This window comes from Desmodus rotundus, chromosome 11, assembly GCF_022682495.2.
Source record: "Desmodus rotundus isolate HL8 chromosome 11, HLdesRot8A.1, whole genome shotgun sequence".
Taxonomy (NCBI): Eukaryota; Metazoa; Chordata; class Mammalia; order Chiroptera; family Phyllostomidae; genus Desmodus; species Desmodus rotundus.
In genome coordinates, this window is record NC_071397.1 from 31,607,831 (window position 1) to 31,626,246 (window position 18,416).

At 39.6% G+C, this 18,416-nt stretch overlaps 1 protein-coding gene and 1 pseudogene across 2 annotated transcripts in view; one reads left to right on the forward strand and one right to left on the reverse strand.

The window, feature by feature from the left end:
• KCNQ5 (potassium voltage-gated channel subfamily Q member 5) overlaps nt 1–18,416 on the forward strand; it is a 516,174-nt gene that overhangs the window by 362,871 nt on the left and 134,887 nt on the right. The gene's annotated exons all lie outside the window — the stretch shown is intronic.
• LOC139440358 (GTP-binding nuclear protein Ran-like) lies at nt 3,463–8,799 on the reverse strand (annotated as a pseudogene).

Consider the following 18,416-nt stretch of genomic DNA (forward strand, 5'->3'; position numbering starts at 1 on the left):
AGTATTATTTTAAAATAGTATAATGTTATAATAATATTATTTAATATTATTAAAATATTAATATTTTTAAAATAGTCTCACTTCATGGTCACTCTTCAACATACAGCTCTAAAGGCAGAAAATAAGGGACAATTGAAGTCTCTTCTTCCCAACTTTGGCTTAACTGTCAGAAAAGTAAAGAGTAATCTCTACTGTCTTCACACTGCCCCAAAGACTTCTGACCTGGATATATATCAAACTTGGAGAAAAAGGAGGCAGTTTTACCAAAACAGTTGAAACATAGTTGATGCTCTAGATCCCCAAAAATAAGAATTTAAGCAGAACAGGATAAGCAAACTTTGCTGAGTTTTATATTCTACAAACTTACAAGTAAAAGCATTCTAAGTGTTCTGAATTTCCATTTAAATTTATCTTGGAAAATATATACAAATGAAATACAAGATGATCCTTGTGTATCTGCTGATTTTCTTTACTACTAACAAGTGATAACAAAGCTAACATTTTTTCCCATCTCCTCAGAGCCACCCTTGGGAGCTGGTCAGTTCAGGGCCACATTGAAGACCAGGAGGGAGGGACTGTGGGTTGGCACTTGGCAGTGAGCAGAATAAAATCTACTTGAAAGTTCTAATAATTATAAGAAATCATAAGATAAGGATATGTTGTAATATATGTATGTCTTCAAGCTTCTGCTTTTAGCATGTGTCAGGGAAAGTCTTGTTCTTCGCTTAGGTTTCACTCTTATTCTCCTGCCTAGAAGAGACATACATATAGATTCTGTCCCAGAGTTCATGCCCTTCTTCGTGTATCATCTCTGGGTGCCCGATGCCTCTCAGAGAAAGCCCCCACCTTTACCAAAACCTGGTGAGTGACAAGAGCAGCTTTAATGAGGAGACAGAGAATGAAAGCTGATTCTTCCTGAGGCCTGTGTCCTGAACTACATTCCCATTGTTCTCAGCATAAAAGTCAAAGTTCTTACAATGACCTAAAAGACCCTCTGGCCTGGCCCTCCATCCCCATCTGTCTTCATCTCTTATTCTTCTTCCCTTACCTGACCTACCCCAGCCATCCCATCTCCATGTTCTTCTTTCATACCGCAGGGCTTTTGCACCAACTGATCCTTCTGCTTCAAAGCCTCCTTCATCAGAAATCTGCTTGGTTCACTCCCTTAATAACTTCCAATCTGCTCAGAAAAGCCAACCCTGACTCTCCTGTTTAAGGCTGGACACCTGCCAGCTCGCTCCAGCACCTTTGCCCTCCTTTATCACTCTCTATGACACCTATCCTCTGTTACATAAAATGTACTTATTTATTATGTTTATTATATGCTCCCCTCTCTGGAAGCATCAGGCGGGCAGGGATTTTGACTCTTTGCTCACTTATGTATCTCCAGCACCCAGAAGAGTACCTGGTATGTAGTAAGCATGCAATAAATATTGAATGAGTGGATTTACTTTACAGCAGTTAGAAAAGTGGTCTCTATATATCAAGCACTTGTTCTAAGTACTGTATAAATATTGGTAAGTCATTTAAACTGTGGTAAAAACCCTATAGAGGAGGAGTTGTTGTCCCCATTTTATAGAAAAGAAAACGGAGGTACCGTGATGTTAAGTTACATTGCCCGAAGTCATACAACTAGTGAGTGGCAGAGCCCCTTCGTGCTCCTAACCTGCTCTCTGCTAAAGGAATGAATGAAACATGGTGGAATCTCCATTTTCAGCACCTTGTCTAAAGCTTCCTACTATGACCAAGTGGCCCCAATGTTTTATAGTGGCCTAATCAAGTCACTGCACTGGCCCTCTGTTCCCCCGGAAGGGGAACTTACAGGTGTTTAGGTCTCCAGGGGCAGGTTTCAGGGAGAGAGAAGCAAGTAGGCCTATCTACCGGGGCAGGTCACAAGCACAAAAAGGATCAGAACAGAACACGCAAATCAGAGCAAGAAGTAGAGACAGGGCTGCAGAAGTGGGTCTCAGGCCCATTGGATCGGGACAGACGCCTCCTGCGGATCCACCTCATCCTGCTTCTGCTAGGCCGGGGCTGCTCCCAGCCACCACAGCGGCCTGGAGCTACCTGGGAGACAGGCTCACACATGGTTACATACTAATTTATGCAGCTAGCTATAGCTTTTTGGAATGATTATCTCAATGTTTGGAAAACATTTAGGATGATTGAAAAGGGGTAATTAGAATTTGGGAGGAGGCATATTTCTTACCAATTTTCCATTGAGTTAATACTTAGGGAATTTCTGCTAACAAACTGTTGCCAAAAAAAGATCCTGCTGGGTTTTCTTTAATTAATGAGTCGGCTTGGTTGTAATTATTTCATTAATTGCTTAAATGCAAATAAGTGCTATTGAAGACATTGAAAACTATTTCGTCTTAAATATGTTAAAGTGTCCCCCTTGTCCTGTCATTTGTGTTCTTAATTTGCCTAGTAAATCCTCTTTAATCAGTGCTACCAAAATAAGTGTTACCTAAACTCTAGCAGAATTATCACAAATTCTGAGTTAATGGAGTCTGAATGGAAGTATATTTGTGCTCTTGAAGAAGATAAGGGTCCTCTGAGCCTGTGTTTGCGATGTAAACAAGCAGAGTAAACAAAATGGAAGTTGTAAAAATGGGAACTTTCAACAATATAAAGAATTTATATGCTGATAAGATACCAATTTGGGGTATATAAAGCTAGTCTTTGAAAACTATACATTCAAGTGTCTCTTAGATGCTCTGTATTGTGGTAGCTGTGAAATCCTTGCATTAATACAATTCCATTCCCTGCCTGTCAAGATACCGGGCTGGGAGGGGGGAGCAGCAGGAAGTCTCTCCCACAACCACACCTGACCAGAGGCTGTGGTACACACAACTGTAGAGTCAGGCTGCCTGGTGAGCCTGACAGCATTTCTTCCTTGGAAGCTTCATGATCTAGTCTGAAAGATAAACAGGATGAAAAAAGGGGAGCACAGACAAGAGAGAGGGCAGAGCTATCTCTCTCAGCCAAGGAAATTCTCCCTACTTCAATAGGAGAATCCTCTCTGTGGGTCCCTTGTGCCTCGTCCCTCCAGCCTACCACCTCCATCTCCCACCACCACTTCAGTCTGAGTAAATTTACCTTCAGCACGCCTTGCCCTAGGACTTCTTTTTTTTTTCACACATATTTGAAATACAACTTTATTCCGATTCTAAACAAAAAGGAATGGGAATGACAGTAACAACCAAGGTTTCAGCCCTGAGCATTGTGATGTGACTGCAGCAGTCTCACAGTTAAAACTCGATACAGCAACAACCGCATTCCAAAACAGCTCAATACGCAGCCCCAGAAAATGAAGGTATTTTTTTAACTGCCACATTCACGCCGAAGCCCGTTCATCTCCTTCCGCATCCCAGAGATCCCAGAGACCAAGCACAGGTTCTGCTTAGCTATAGAGGGAAGTGGCGAGCACTCTGTGCCACAGACATCACAGGACAGCTGCTATAAACCTAGACTTCTCGCTCTGGGCTCCAGCTTCCCTTTCGCATCCTCTCCCCAGACAGCGGTGGTCTGAGCAACCTCTAGGCTGTGCTCACACTGTGCTGCCAAAGCTGGGTCCATGACAACCTCTGGTGGAACAGGAGCAGACATGGTGACAGCCCCCGAGTTAGGGTCTCCAGTTAGTTTTTCAGCAAGCCAGAGGAAGGACTTTTCAAAGTCATATTTACTTTTGGCAGAAATGTCGTAGTACTGAAGATTCTTCTTTCAGTGGAAGACAACTGATTTTGCCTTAACTTTTCCATCGTTAATATTCACTGTGTTGCCACACAGCATGATGGGGATGTTTTCACACACTCATGCCAGATCTCTATGCCAGTTAGGCACATTCTTGTGCCTCTCGAAGTTTCATCAAACATTATAATGCCACATGGGCTTGGATGTAACAGTGTCTCTCAGTCCACAACACTTCTCCTGGCCAGCCGAACCCCACACATTGAACTTAGCAAGACCTCTGCCGGTGTGGTCCACGAAGGGGTGGACTCAATAGCCAGTCATGACCTTTCACAAATGTAGTTTTCTCAGTCCCACCATTGCCAAACAATGCAAGTTTGAACTGAACTTGGGGCTCTCCTTGGCGGCCACAGTGATGTTACTTCCAGAAGGACCCCAAGGGCCCGTGTGACTGAAAGCTGGAAAGGGAGCAGAGGCACCCTTCCGCTCCAGGAATTCCTTAGTCTAAATTCTACCAAAGTGTCTACTTGACACGCTTTATCACTTTGCATCCACTCAGGCATTGTACGTGGCTTCAGAAACGGTAAAGGCTGTACTCTCTCCAATGAATGCTTTTCTGGGCCAGAGCCTTACTTCTAAACAGACAGTTATTTTTGCTCAAAGCCTACTTTTTGTTAATATCCTGTGAAGTCAATATATGGGTCTATATTCCATGATTCGGCACTAATCATGCACAGGATGTTTCATTACTTAAAATGTGAATCAGTCCTGTCATACGTCGTCATATTACTACCATGGCCTCCAAATCAAATGTCATGTTGCCAGGAAGGAATAAGTGCATGACCAAATACAGGAGCAGGAGACCAGAGCAGGGTTTCAAGTTACTGTGAGAGATCATTTCCCTCCTACGCTAAGTGATTTTCCAAATCAGTCCATCGCCGATCAGAGGTGGTTTGGCAGGTGTGCATGACGGGTGCCAAGAAGACAGCGGTATGTTAATTAAGATATGCTGATGCTGTGAGCACAGGTGTTTGGCAGAAGTAACCTTCCAGACACTATTACAGGCAAATAATAATGGTGGCTTATGTGCAATAGGAGCCATCTCTGTCTGAGTTAAAGGTTAGGTGTAGCAAGACAAGACATTTTCTCTCCAACAGACTTTAGAAAAACAGATTGAGATGAGAACACGGCTCAGTGAATAGTGCAACAGAGATGCGGATTGTGATAGCAATGAGGGATATCCCAAGTACTCCTTCAATTCAGCTTTTAGAATAATTCACACTTAAATCACATAGATAAATATTTGGTATGTACTATGTCTTATGTTCAAGAATCATAAAAATTGGTGTTCTGAAACACTTAAAAATTTCCTAAAGTTCTCTTGTTTTTATCCTCATTTCAGTACTTAAGCCAGGAGGTATAAAAGATATAGTCCTTCTTAATCTATTGTTTAATGGTTTAAATGAACAACAGACAGAGGAGCTCATTAAATTAGTTCAAGGTTATCTATGAACAGGCCCTTCATCTTACTCAATTTAAGAGTATTCTTGATTTATAGCATGACTGGTCTTGAATGATTTTGATGGATAACTAGAAACAATTAACTAGATACATAAATAAATATCCCAGAATCTTGACAGATTTCATAAAGGATCCAATGTGAAGATTCACATGGCTAATAAAATTGAAACTATTAAAATAAATGATCTTGCATATATTTGATTTTTATTGTGACCTGAATGTTTAAGAGGGCAGAAATCTTCCAATTTCCCTCAATTTAGAAAACATTATTAATGGGACATTATTACAATGTCATTGTTTGCCATACTTTGGGGATAGTTAACATTTTATGTTTATCAGGGATTGCACTGAGAGTTGATACGTGCTTTCTACTTGCAGTGGTATGTTTTGTCAATAGCGCCTCCTGTAGATTTTTATTCTTTGAGTTCTGTCTCTCCTTTTCTTCTGGTAAGCCTAGATGACTCAGTACCAGCATCAGTGTTGGAAGCTTCTGTGCAAGTTCACATACAAGTATGTGTGCAAGTGTATGTGCTAATGCTTGTGCAATATGCACCAAGAGTGGTGTGTGGTTTCTACCTCTCAGAGCTCACAGAAGGATATCACTCCTTTTGCCGCAGAGTACACTAACACCAATAATACACACTGTAGTAATGGGGAAAATGTACAATCTTAGGTTAAAAAATGCACTTTGATTCTTGTAAGGGAGAACAGTTGGGAGGGGAGGAAGCCAAGACTGTTTTGGATCAAAATAGCTTCTGTTCTGCCAGAACATCTAGAAGGAAGGTGTGTCAGGTGACCCAGAAAAGCAAGGGGACTTCTCCCAGTGGCATATGGAGGTCTGCAATACAGTCTATAGTTTGTGGACACGGAAAGAAAGCAAGATAGTATCTGATTTCTGCTGGACTTCACTACTGCCAAGCCCATAATTTTCTTCACCTGCAAGCCATGGTCCCAAAGGTTTCTATTTCTTCCAAGTTATGCCCACTGTTTTCACATTCTCCCTACAAGGGGAGAGTCCTCTGCACTGGACAACTCCACAGATGAGGTTCTCAGGGTTCCACCCCTCCATCAACCTCTGTCTTCCTCATTACTGAGTGAATAAAACACTGCCTGCTTCTGCTTGGCCTTCAGGAACCACTTTGGCTTCACCCTGAAGTTTCCTCCAAAAACCAAAACACTGAAGATTTTGCCTAAAACATGCTCGAACAAATGGAGAAACTTTTTAAGAAACTTCCAGCCTGTCTTGAGAAACTTTCTTAACCAATGGTGAAAATCCTGTCATTCTAGGAAGATAGTAAAAGGAGAACAGATAGTATCAGATGACCCCAAATGAAAGCAAAATTGTTCAGCACTATAAACCATAAGAGTAAAATTGGGTAATTACTGTTACTGTCCTAGAGCTCAGTTTAATCAAAATTAGCACACACTGACACCACCAAGACATCTTGCAGTAAGAAACCGTTCACTTTCCATTAAAATTAGTGCCAGTAATGCTAAATAGGCAAGTTGCGGGGGGGGGGGGGAATCACAAACCAATTAACATATTCCAATTTTTCTACTAGCTTGTTCTTCAGAATTTTGATCTTAAGTTAATAAAGCAACATGCTAATTGATTTTTGCTGAAACTAAAGTTTTGAAGTAAAGGAAACTTCAACAAATATTTCTTGAGGGACTGCCTGGGAAGAGGAGTTATAACAATGGGTGAGGATTTCTCAAGGACCACCGCTCAGCACATACCCCACATCAGTTTTCAGTGTGTGTGTCTTATCACCCCCAAATAAATTATAAACTCCTCAAGGAGGGCAGACGCTTTGCTCACATTTATACCTGCATGGTTATGGTATTCACTATACAATTGTAAAGTGAAATCATGAAAAGCAGAACACCTATAAATGAAGTAAATGTTGCAGAGCAGTTAGTTATGCTAAACAATGCAAAAACCCTAAAGGAAGAGGGAAGGGACAGAGTTCCTTGAAGTCCAGAGATCTGTCAATATGAGAGCAACTTCTTTGGTCCAAGCGAGAGCACTGTAAGGGCTGCGACATAAGTCCCAAATGAGAAGAGTATAGAGTTCTGAAAGCTCTCCAAGAGCACACCTAGTCCTGACCTCTTAGTAGCACAGAAGCCATTTTAGTCAGCTGGGGCTGTTATAACAAAATACTGCAGACTGGGTGGCTTAGACAACAGATGTTTATTTCTCAGTCCTGGAGACTCAAGTTCAAGGTCAAGGTGCCAGCTGATTGGTTCCCCCATGAGGGCATTCTTCCTGACTTGAAAATGATTGCATTCCCACTGTGTCACCACATTGTGAAGAGAGAAACTGTGGGCACACTGCTCTCTTTTCTTATAAGGGCGCTAATTTCATTATGAAGACCCACCCTTGAGACTTCATCTAAACATGAGTACTTCCATCTCCAAACACCATCACCAACCACCATCACATTGTGGGTCAGAATTTCAACATATGGATTTTGGAGGGAAGCAAACATTCAGTCCATTACACTATCCTAACTCTTGTCTTGTCACAGGTGTTCACCTCAACCCACAAGAGAAATAGCCCCAACAGAAGAGAAGATTTGCTTTATAGCTAATTTGACTGATGTGTGCCAATTTCTGAAGGCCAGGGAAGTCTCTTGATTGAAATACATTATTCATTTGTTGTAAGGAATTTTATTTAAAATTTTATAAGAAGAACCCATTGCCCTTGCACATTCTCTTACTATAAAACTAATAGAATGGCCTAATTTTATTTCTGGTAGCAGAGTTAATTGTATTTTTGTTTTTATTATTGATATATTTATTTAAGCATAATATTTTTTTTGTATTTTTTAATTACAGTTTACGTTCAGTATTATTTTGTATTAGGTTCAGATGTACAGCATAGTAGTCAGATAATCATATACTTTATGACAAAGTGCTCTCCTGATATTTCTGGTGCCCACCTGGCACCACACAGTTATTACAATATTACTGACTGTATTCCCTATACTATACTTTACATCCTGGGACTATTCTGTAACTACCAATTTGTAGTTCTTAATCCCTTCACCTTCTTCACCCAGCCCTTCAACCTCCCTCCCTTCTGGCAACCGTCAGTTTGTTCTCTTGAATCTATGAGTCGGTTTCTGTTTTGTTTGTTCATTTATTTTGTTCTTTGGATTCTACATATAAATGAAATCACATGGTATTTGTCTTCCTCTGTCTAACTTAGTTAACTTAGCATAATGCCCTCTAGGTCCCTCCATGTTTTCACAAATAGTAAGATTTCGTTCTTTTTTATGACCAAGTAATATTCCATTATATATGTACCACAGCTTTGTTATCCACTCATCAGTGGATGGGCACTTGGGTTGTTTCCATATCTTGGCTATTGTAAATAAAGCTGCAGTGAACATGGGCATATATAATATCCTTTCAAAGTAGTATTTGGCTTTTCTTCAGATATATACCCAGAAGTGGAATTGCTGGGTCATAAGGGAGTTCCACTTTTAATTCTTTTGAGGGACCTTTTGGAGACTTTCTTGGTGTTCTCATTTTGATGTGATTCAGGGCTTTCAGCTTCAATTCCAAGTTGAACTGGTTCATTTGTGATTATTTGGCAAAACCATAGCAGAATGAATATCTGGGTTCAGTTCAAGGTACAGCAAACTGTTTTCAATTTTTCCAGCTTGGAGTTCATGGTTGAGAGGTTTAGTTCTAATCCCTGCTATATACACATGTAGCTGGATACAAACACACCCATGTATAAACTTTAAACAAATTAAGGTATAATTTGGCTTGGGGTGGAGGAGGGTAGACAACCAAAAACAACTCAGTGAGTCCACTTTCTGTTCCCAATGGAGGGAAGAGGAGCATGTGAAGGAAGCCCCATTGTGTGCACTGCCAACTTGGACACCACAGCAGAGGGCAACACTGTGGCTCTGCCCCGTGGAGAGATACCCCTGTGGCAGGTAGCATCATGCTTTACCCTGATGTAAGATATGACTTTAAGAACACAAAACATGAACACAGAAGTGGGCACTTGAGTGTCTCCCTCATATCAGGTGGGCATTACTGCCCTTAACAGCCACCAACCCAACCCTAAGTGTCTAAAATCACTACACGGGGGCAGAAGCACTCATTGTGGCCTCCCACCTAGCAACCAGGACGCACAAGGCCACCGCTGGGCTGAGCTGTGGGGGAAACTCAGAATGTCCTCTGTCCCAACTTTTGTGGTGCTGCTCTTCTCCCCAACAAGGAGCAGCCACTTACTGCCTGGACCATATGCTCCCAACAGGTGGCCCCAGCACCTGAGAAAAACCTGTCCCTGATCTTTCTTTGGTAACAAATTATAAATCAGTCACTTGGAATGGGACATTTTCAGTCTACTCCCCTCCCTATGCCCCTCTGAGGAGCCTTTGGGATAAATGAACACTGTCATATAAGTGTGATTAAATGAATTACTTTTCAGATGGAGATTTACATTTTAACAGGTGTGAAAAACTTGAAGGGATAAATTATTTCTACAGAAATTTCAGGAATCACGCAACAAAAAGCAGGAGGACCTCAGGAGGCACCGGAGTTTCTTGGCGCTCTTGAAATGAATTCATTTTTCATGTCTTCCTGAGCCTTCCAGCCAATGAGGCCAGCACAGTTACACTGGCTTTCAGAACCATCTCAATCACTCTTTCCCAAGGCAAGAACCACTGACACCCCTCACTCCTTGTTCTGGGATCCCCATCCTCACCCCTGCCCCACTCTGTCCTCACCCCCCTTCTCATCGTCACGCCCTCCCTCCTGCTGTGTCCTGCCCTACACACCCGCACTGTCTACTAAGCAGATCAGTGAAGTTCCATCATTCCTCACCGCCAGTTCCCTACAGACATGGTTAAGGTATTATGTTAACTCCACAGCAAATCAGTCCTTTTCATAAAAACAATTATTCCTTCTCTCTTCCAATAGGCTAACAGTTAATATATCATCCTAAAAAGTAAGAAGAATGTGAAAGTAAGCTAAATTGATGATAGCATCTGATGGTCTCTAAGTAATGGTTAGTAAGCACTTGTTTAGTGTTTTTTCTGCTCTTTAAAAAAACAAAAATCAAAACATGATTTATTTTTGTATATTTATTTCCATTTTCTGATTTAAGTGTGGATCACCTCTACATCTTAATTTCATTTCCTGAATAACTACTGTACTGGTAGAACTTTCCAAATTTCAAAGAATAGAACTTCAACCCTTCTGACTGATGCCTTTCCCGGCAATTTATGACTCAGTTTAGTTCACACACCCTTTCCCTGCAGGGATTGTGTGAGGAGGCATGTTGGCCTGCTGCCTTGTGTTACTTTAAGTGTGTACACAACAAAAGGAGAAAAAAATAGCTGAAAATTGATTATGTTGATATTCTGATGAAAGGCAATAGTTCCAATTTTGTATGTCTAATTAACCACAGCTCTTCAAAAATTGGTGCAAATGTCACAGGGTTTATAATGTTGGCATTTCATCTTCACAAAAATGCTATTTGATGGCATAAAACTAGAAAAAACTAATGGTCACAGCAGACAGCTTGCAGATTAGACGAAGTTCACTGTGTTTTAATGAACAGTGCTGTTAATTAATGAGAAAACAACTAAAACATGAGCTGTGAGGCATTGTGAATTTGTGGCCCCCGAAATCAATCAATCTTTACTTAAAACCACTTTGAGTAACTTGAGAATAAAATAACTGCAAGAATAGAATTTAAATCTCAGATTATACAGCAAAGTCTTATATATCAATGAAAGAGCATCACAGTTCTCTGGTATGACATGTAAAGATTCTTCCTTAATATCTAGAAAAGAGGGTTAATGCTAAGTTAGTACTATCTTTTTTTAAATTATATTTTATTGATCATGCTATTGCAGTTGTCCCAATTGTTCCCCCTTTGCCCTCCTCTACCCAGCAACACCCGCTCCCTCAGGCAATCCCCACACCATTGTTCACGTTCATGTGTCATTCCTGTAGATCTTTGGCTCTATTTCCTATACTGTACTTTACATCCCCACCAGATATTCTGTAACTACCAATTTGTACTTCTTAATCCCCTCACCTCCTCACCCATTCCCACACCCCCTCCCATCTGGCAACCATCAAAAAACTGCATATCCATGATTCTGTCTCTGTTCTTGTTTGCTTAGTTTTTTAGATTCAATTGACAGATATGTATTTATTGCCACTTTATTGTTCATAGTTATGAACATGCAGATGTAAGAAATAATATGAGGTATCTTGTGTGTACTTTACCCTGTTTCTTCAAATGGTAACATTTTACAAATTTGAGTATAATATCATGACCAGAATAACAATACTGCTACAATCCATAACTCCTTCTTAGACTTCTCCAGTTTTGGTCATACACAGTTGTATGTGTGGTTTTAGTTCTGCACAATTTTATTATATATGGAGCTCATGGATCTGTCACAAAAATCAAAATACCAAGTAGTTCCATCACCACAAGGATCTCTCATGTTCCCCTTTAATAACCACACCTGCCCCTTCCTTCTCTCCCACCCACCACTCCCCCCGACTTCTAGAAACCATTAATGTGTCCTGCATTTGTAAGAATTTTCACTTCAAAAATGTTATATAAATGGAATAATATGATATGTAGCCTTTTGAGATTGCCTTTTTTACACTCAGCATAATAATTCTCTAGGGATCCATTCAAGTTGTCTTATGTATCAACATTTTATTCCTTTTTATTGTTGAGTAGTATACCGTGGTGTGGATATACAACAGCTTGTCTAACCCATTCATGTGGTGAGAGCATATGGGCTATTTTCTGGTTTGGGCCATTATGAATAAGTCCGCTATGAACACTTGTGTACAGGGAAGGGAGGGAGAGAGAAAGGGAGAGAAACATCAGTTGGTTGCCTCTCATATGCCCCCCAACTAGGGACCTGGACCCCAACCCACGCATGTGCCCTGACTGGGAATTGGACTGGCAACCTTTTGGTTTGCAGACTGGTACTCAATCCACAGAGCCATATCAGCCAGGGCATACCCATATATTTATAAGAAACTATTAGACTGTTTTTCAGATAAGTATTATCATTTTACATTCCCACCAGCAATGTGTGAATGATCCAGTTTTCCTGCATTCTCCCCAGCATTTTTTGTTGTCACTATTCTTAATTTTAGCCATTCTGATGCGTCCAGAGGGTTATCTCATTGTAATTTTAACTTGCATTTTCCATATGGCTAGTGAAGTTGCATATCTTTCCATGTACTGATTTGCTATTCATATACCCTCTTCAGTGAAATGTCCTTCATGTCTTTTCCCCATATTCTAATTTAATTTATTTGGTTTTTCTACTCTTGAGTCTTGAGAGTTTTTATATATTCCAGATGCTAGTCCTTTGTCAGATACGTAGTTTGTAAGTGTTTTCCTCCAGACTATAATGGACCTTTTCATTCTCTCTAATTTGGATGAAGTCCAATTCATCAATTTTTCCTTTTGTTTCTTCTGCTTTTGGTGTGAAAATTTTGCTTAATCCAAATTCCCAAAATTTTCTTCTGAGTTTTTTACTAAAAGCTTTATAGTTTAACATTTAAGTCATGGTACATTTGAATTGATTTTTGTATAAGGTGTGAGGTAGAGATTGAGGTTCATCTTTTTTTTTTTTTTTTTTTGCCTCTTGATTTCCAAGTGCCCCAGCATCATTTGTTGAAGGGCTATTTCTTCCTTTATTGAATTGTTTTTGTACTTTTATTTAAAAAATCAATTTGCCTGGGTCTGTTTCCAAATTCTCTCTTCTGCTCTGCTGTCCGCTGTGTGCCGGTGCCTCCACCAGCAGCTCACAGCCTTGAACATCGGAGCTATCCAGTAAGTCTTACTGTCACACTGGGTGAGTCCTTTGACTTGATTCTTCTCTGCTGGGATTGTTTTACCTATTCTAGGACCTGGGCTTTTCCATATTAATTTTAGAGTAAGTTTGTTTTATTTCTACAAAAAAACAAAATTTTGCTGAGCTTTTGATAAGAATTTCATTAAACCTATACATCAATTTGGGAAGAGTTGACATCTTTATGATGTTGAGTCTCCCAATTCATGAACATGGCCTTTCCATTTACTTAGGTCTTCTCTGATTTATTTTATCAATGCTCTGTAATTTTCAGCCTGTCCATGTTTTGTCAAGTGCATAGCTCAGTGTTTCATTTTCTATTGAATGGTTACAAATAATGTTGTGTATTTTATTTATTTATTTTATTCTCACCCACGGACATTTTTTCATTGCTTTTAGAGATGAAGGGAGGAGAGAAAGAGATAACCATCAGTGTAACAGAGAAACATCGATTGGTTGCCTCTCATTGGCTCCCCTACCAGAGACTGAGCCCACAACCTAGGCATGTGCCTTGACCAGAAATCAAACCCACAACCTTTTGGTGTACAGGATGATGCTCCAACCAACTGAGCCACATCAGCCAGGGCAATAATTTTGCCCTGTGCTTTTCATTTTGGTTTCCACATCCTTGCTATTGGTACACAGAAATGCAATTAATTTTTGTATGATGATCATCTATCTTATAACTGTACTGGACCCACTTCTTAGTTCTAAGAGCGTTTTGTACGATTCTTTGTATTTTCTCTTTAGACAAGCATGTCATCTGCAAATAGAGACTGTTTTAGGTCTGTCTTTCCAATTTGCATGCCTTTTATTTCTTATATCCTTGCCTTATCAACATGACTGTATTACTCAACTCTATTGAATAAGAGTGATGAAAGAAACATTCAGCCTTTTTCTTGATTTAGAGGATAGCATTTACTCTTTTGCCATCACTTATGACATTAACTTTAGGTTTTTGTAGATATTATTTATTACATTGAGATAATAAACCTCTATTTCTAATTTGCTGAGAGTTTTGATCATATGTGGGAAACCTGGATCTCCACATGCAAAAGAATGAAATTGGACCCTTATCTAATACCATGTAAAAACAATCAACTCAAAATGGGTTAAAGACTTAAATGTAAGGTCTAAAATCTATAGGAGAAAACATAAGGAAAAAGCTTCTTGACATTGGTCTAGACAATGATTTTTTTAATAAGATCCCAAAAGCACAGGCAACAAAAACAAAAATAAACAAATGGGATTGCATCAAACTGAAAAGCTTCTGCACAGCAAAGGAAATAACCAACAGAATGAAAAGACAACCTTCAGAATGGGAGAAAACATCTGATAAGGAGATAATATCTACTATATAAAGGAAACTTCCATAACCCAATGGCAAAAAGAAGTAACCCAAATTAAAAATAGGCAAAGGACCAGGATAGTCATGTCTCAAAAGAAGATACACAAATGGCCAGCAGGTATACGAAAAAATGGTCAACATCACCAGTCATCAGGGAAATGAAAATCAAAATCACAATGTCCTATCATCTCACCCTTGTCAAAACGTGTGTTCTCAAAGACAAACGATAGGTTCTGGTGATGGTGTGGAGAAAAGGGAACCTGTGTGTATTGTTGGTAGAAAGTGGTCTTCTCACACTTCCATCCCCCACTTATTCTGTCAGATTAGGGATGATTGCCCTTGTCTAGCTCAATAGAACTTTATTCCTTTTTATTGAAATAAGATGTAAATTTTGGGAACCAGGAAAGAGAATCTGTTCAAAGTGGTTTTCATTCTCTTGTCCCCTATCACGTAAGCCTAAGACATTGAGAGAGGACTTCCCCACAGCCTGCCGCTCTGGGCATGAAGGAAACTTTCCACAGTCTTCTGAACTCTCACCTCTCCCTGCTGCCTACTCAGTGATGGAGATTTTTGAGGTTATTTTTCACACAGTCTGAAACCAAGCCCTCATGGAAATACTAAGTAATGGTATAGAGAGAACAAGAGAATTCTGAATCTAGTGTTACTTCCCCCAAGGCAGAAGTTATGGTCCCATAGTGAAATCCAGTTATAACTTCCTCTTGCTTGATTTGGAAAAAAAGATTTTTTTCCCCTAACCTCTTTTTTTAAAAAAAGCAATGAGCAGTATTCCTGAACAAGGGGCCCTGAGTAAAGAATTCTTAGATTTAATTTATCCTACCTCAGTGCAACATAAAAATGGTACAGTGATGGCCTCCCTTACTTTAGAATAGTGGCTATATATTTATTACTTTAAAATAATGTCAACTATTCACATGAAAAAGAAAAATCATGATATGGTAGTTCCTGGGGGCCCAGGCCACATTTGGGATCTTGTTGGGTATCCCTCACAATAAGATCTCTCACCAGCGGACTGCCACACTTTCTGGCACAAGCAGGAACTAGAGACAGGGGTAGAAAAGTGGACTTGGCATTAGACCTGGATAGGGCAAAAGCCCACCTACGTGGGCATTTTAGGCCTCCACATGCTTTTTACATATGAGAAAATGTGATAAATTAAAAAGAGGTGTTCTGGTACTGTAGTCACCTTAATGAATGAATAGACCCAACTACCTAGATATATAACAAAACAAAACAAAAAAGCCTTTCACATCAATAATGAGTGCATGTTGCATGGTTTTCGTTACTTGTGCACCAGGTCATTTTCTGAGATTTATCCCATAGATAGTTTTAAGTCACTATAAATAGGCAGCAATGATATTGGAGATTTGTTTTCCATCAGGAGAAAAATCTGTGGATTACTTAGTGCAAAAAACAGAAGGATAGAATGATATATCTCTACAGGGCATTTCAAAAGTGCAACACATCATTACATACTATGACTGAGGAAATAGACACCTGCCTGAAACTTGCAACAAAAAGGGCGTGTTCCTAAATTTGATAACGTTTTTTATGTTGGTACATGAGGTGGGAGAATGGGGAGTGGATTAGGACCTTTACTTTCTTTTTTTTTCTTATTTTTTATTTTTATTATTATTTTTAATCATTTAATTGTTATTTGTTATTCTTTAGCTGTGAAATAATATTTTTACTATTTTTTTATTCAAGTACAGTTGTCTCCATTTTCCCACTGCCATTCTCCCCCACCCCAATTACCCCCACCTCCCACCCTCAATCCTACCTCCCTTTGGCTTTGTCCATGGGTCTTTTATACATGTTCCTTGATGACCTTTCCCCTTCTTTTTCTCATTATCCCCCTCCCCTCTCCCCTCTGGTTACTGTCCATTTTTTCTTTATTTCAGTGTCTGGTTATATTCTGCTTAATGTTTGTTTTCTTGATTGGGTTCCACTTATAAGTGAGATCATATGGTATTTGTCTTTCGCTGTCTGGTTTATTTCACTTAGCATAATGCTCTCCAGTTCCATCCATGCTGTCACAAAGGGTAGGAGTTCCTTCTTTCTTTCTGCTGCGTGGTATTCCATTTTGTAGATGTACCATAGTTTTTGATCCACTCACTTACTGAGCACTTAGGCTGTTTCTAGCATTTGGCTATTGTAAATAGCACTGCTATGAACATAAGTATGCATAAGTTCTTTCCATTGGTGATTCAGGATTCTTAGGGTATATTCCCAGCAAAGGAATTACTGGGTCAAAAGGCAGTTCAACTTTTAGTTTTTTGAGGAAATTCCATACTGTTTTCACAGGGCTGTACCAGTCTGCATTCCCACCAACAGTGCAGTAAGGTTACCTTTACTCTGTAACCTCTCCAGCACTTGTTGTTTGTTGATTTATTAATGATGGCCATTCTGACATGTGTGAGGTGGTATTTCATTGTGGTGTTTTTTTTTCTAAGATTTTATTTATTTTTAGACAGAGGGGAGAGGAGGGAGAAAGAAAGGGAGAGAAACATCAATGTATGATTGCCCTCCCGCACCCCCTACTGGGGACCTGGCCGCAACCCAGGCATGTGTCCCAATTGGTAATTGAACTTGTGACCCTTTGGTTTGCAGGCTCGCACTCAATCCACTGAGCCACACCAGCTGGGGCTCATTGTTGTAATTTTCATCTCTCTGATGGCTAGTGATATTGAGCGACTTTTCATATGTCTATGGGTCATCTGTATGTCCTTCTTGGAGAAGTATCTTTTCAGGTCTTTTGCCCATTTTTTAATTGGATTGTCTGTCTTCCTGATATTGAGTCGTATGAGTTCTTTATATATTTTGGAGATCAAACCCTTGTCCAATGTATCATTGGAAAATATGTTCTTCCATACAGTCAGTTCCCTTTTCATTTTGATATGGTTTCTTTAGCTCTACAGAAGCTTTTTAGTTTGATGTAGTCCCATGTGTTTATTTTTTGTCTTTATGTCCCTCGCCCTAGGAGGTATATTGGCAAAAATATTGCTGTGTGGATATCTGAAATTTTACTGCCTATGTTTTCTTCTAGGACTTTTATGGTGTCACAACTTATATATAGTATAGCAGATAGAGAAGCCAAAGAACTTATATGCACAACCCACAGACATGAACTAAGGGAGCAAGATTGCTGGAGATGAGGGGGACACCAGATGGAGGAAGGCAAAGAGGAAAATAATTGGGACAACTATAATATCATAATTAATAAATTTATGAATATTTTAATAAATATTGCTTTCCTCGATGGTGTGGCTCAGTGGACTGAGTGTGGGCCTACAAACCAAAGGGTCACCAGTTCAATTCCCAGTCAGGCTACATGCCTGAGTTGCGTGCCAGGTCCCTAGTAGGGGGTGTGCAAGAGACAATCACACATTGATGTTTCTCTCCCTCTCTCCCTCCCTTCCCCTCTCTAAAAATAAATAAATAAATAAATAAATAAATAGTTTTAAAAGATTGTTGAGGCTATTGTGGGTTTTTTGAGGTTCCACATAAATTTTTGAAATTTGTTCTAAGGACCTTCACTTCTACGCTCTATATTCCTGTGATGTTGGAATGTTTTAATAAAGACTATCACTTTTATAATTAAGCAACTATAATAAAATCACTTAACAAATAATAAATTCAATAAATATTTTTAAAATATCTATTGTTCTACATTATAAATGCTGAGTCAATCCTTGTTTAAAAATTAAGACAGGAAATTTTTAATTTGTTTACTTTTTATTGGATGACACTGGTTAAAAAAGTTATACAGGTTTCAGGTACACAGTTCCACAGCATATTATCTTACACTGCCCTGTGTGTTCACGCCCCCCCCAAGTCAAGTCTCTTCCATCACCATTTATCCCCCTTTACCCTTGTCCACTTCCCCCCACCCTCCTACCCTGGCAGTCACCACACTGTTGTCCATGTCCATGAGTTTCTTCTCTTCCTTTTTTTTCACGCAATCCTTCTACCCA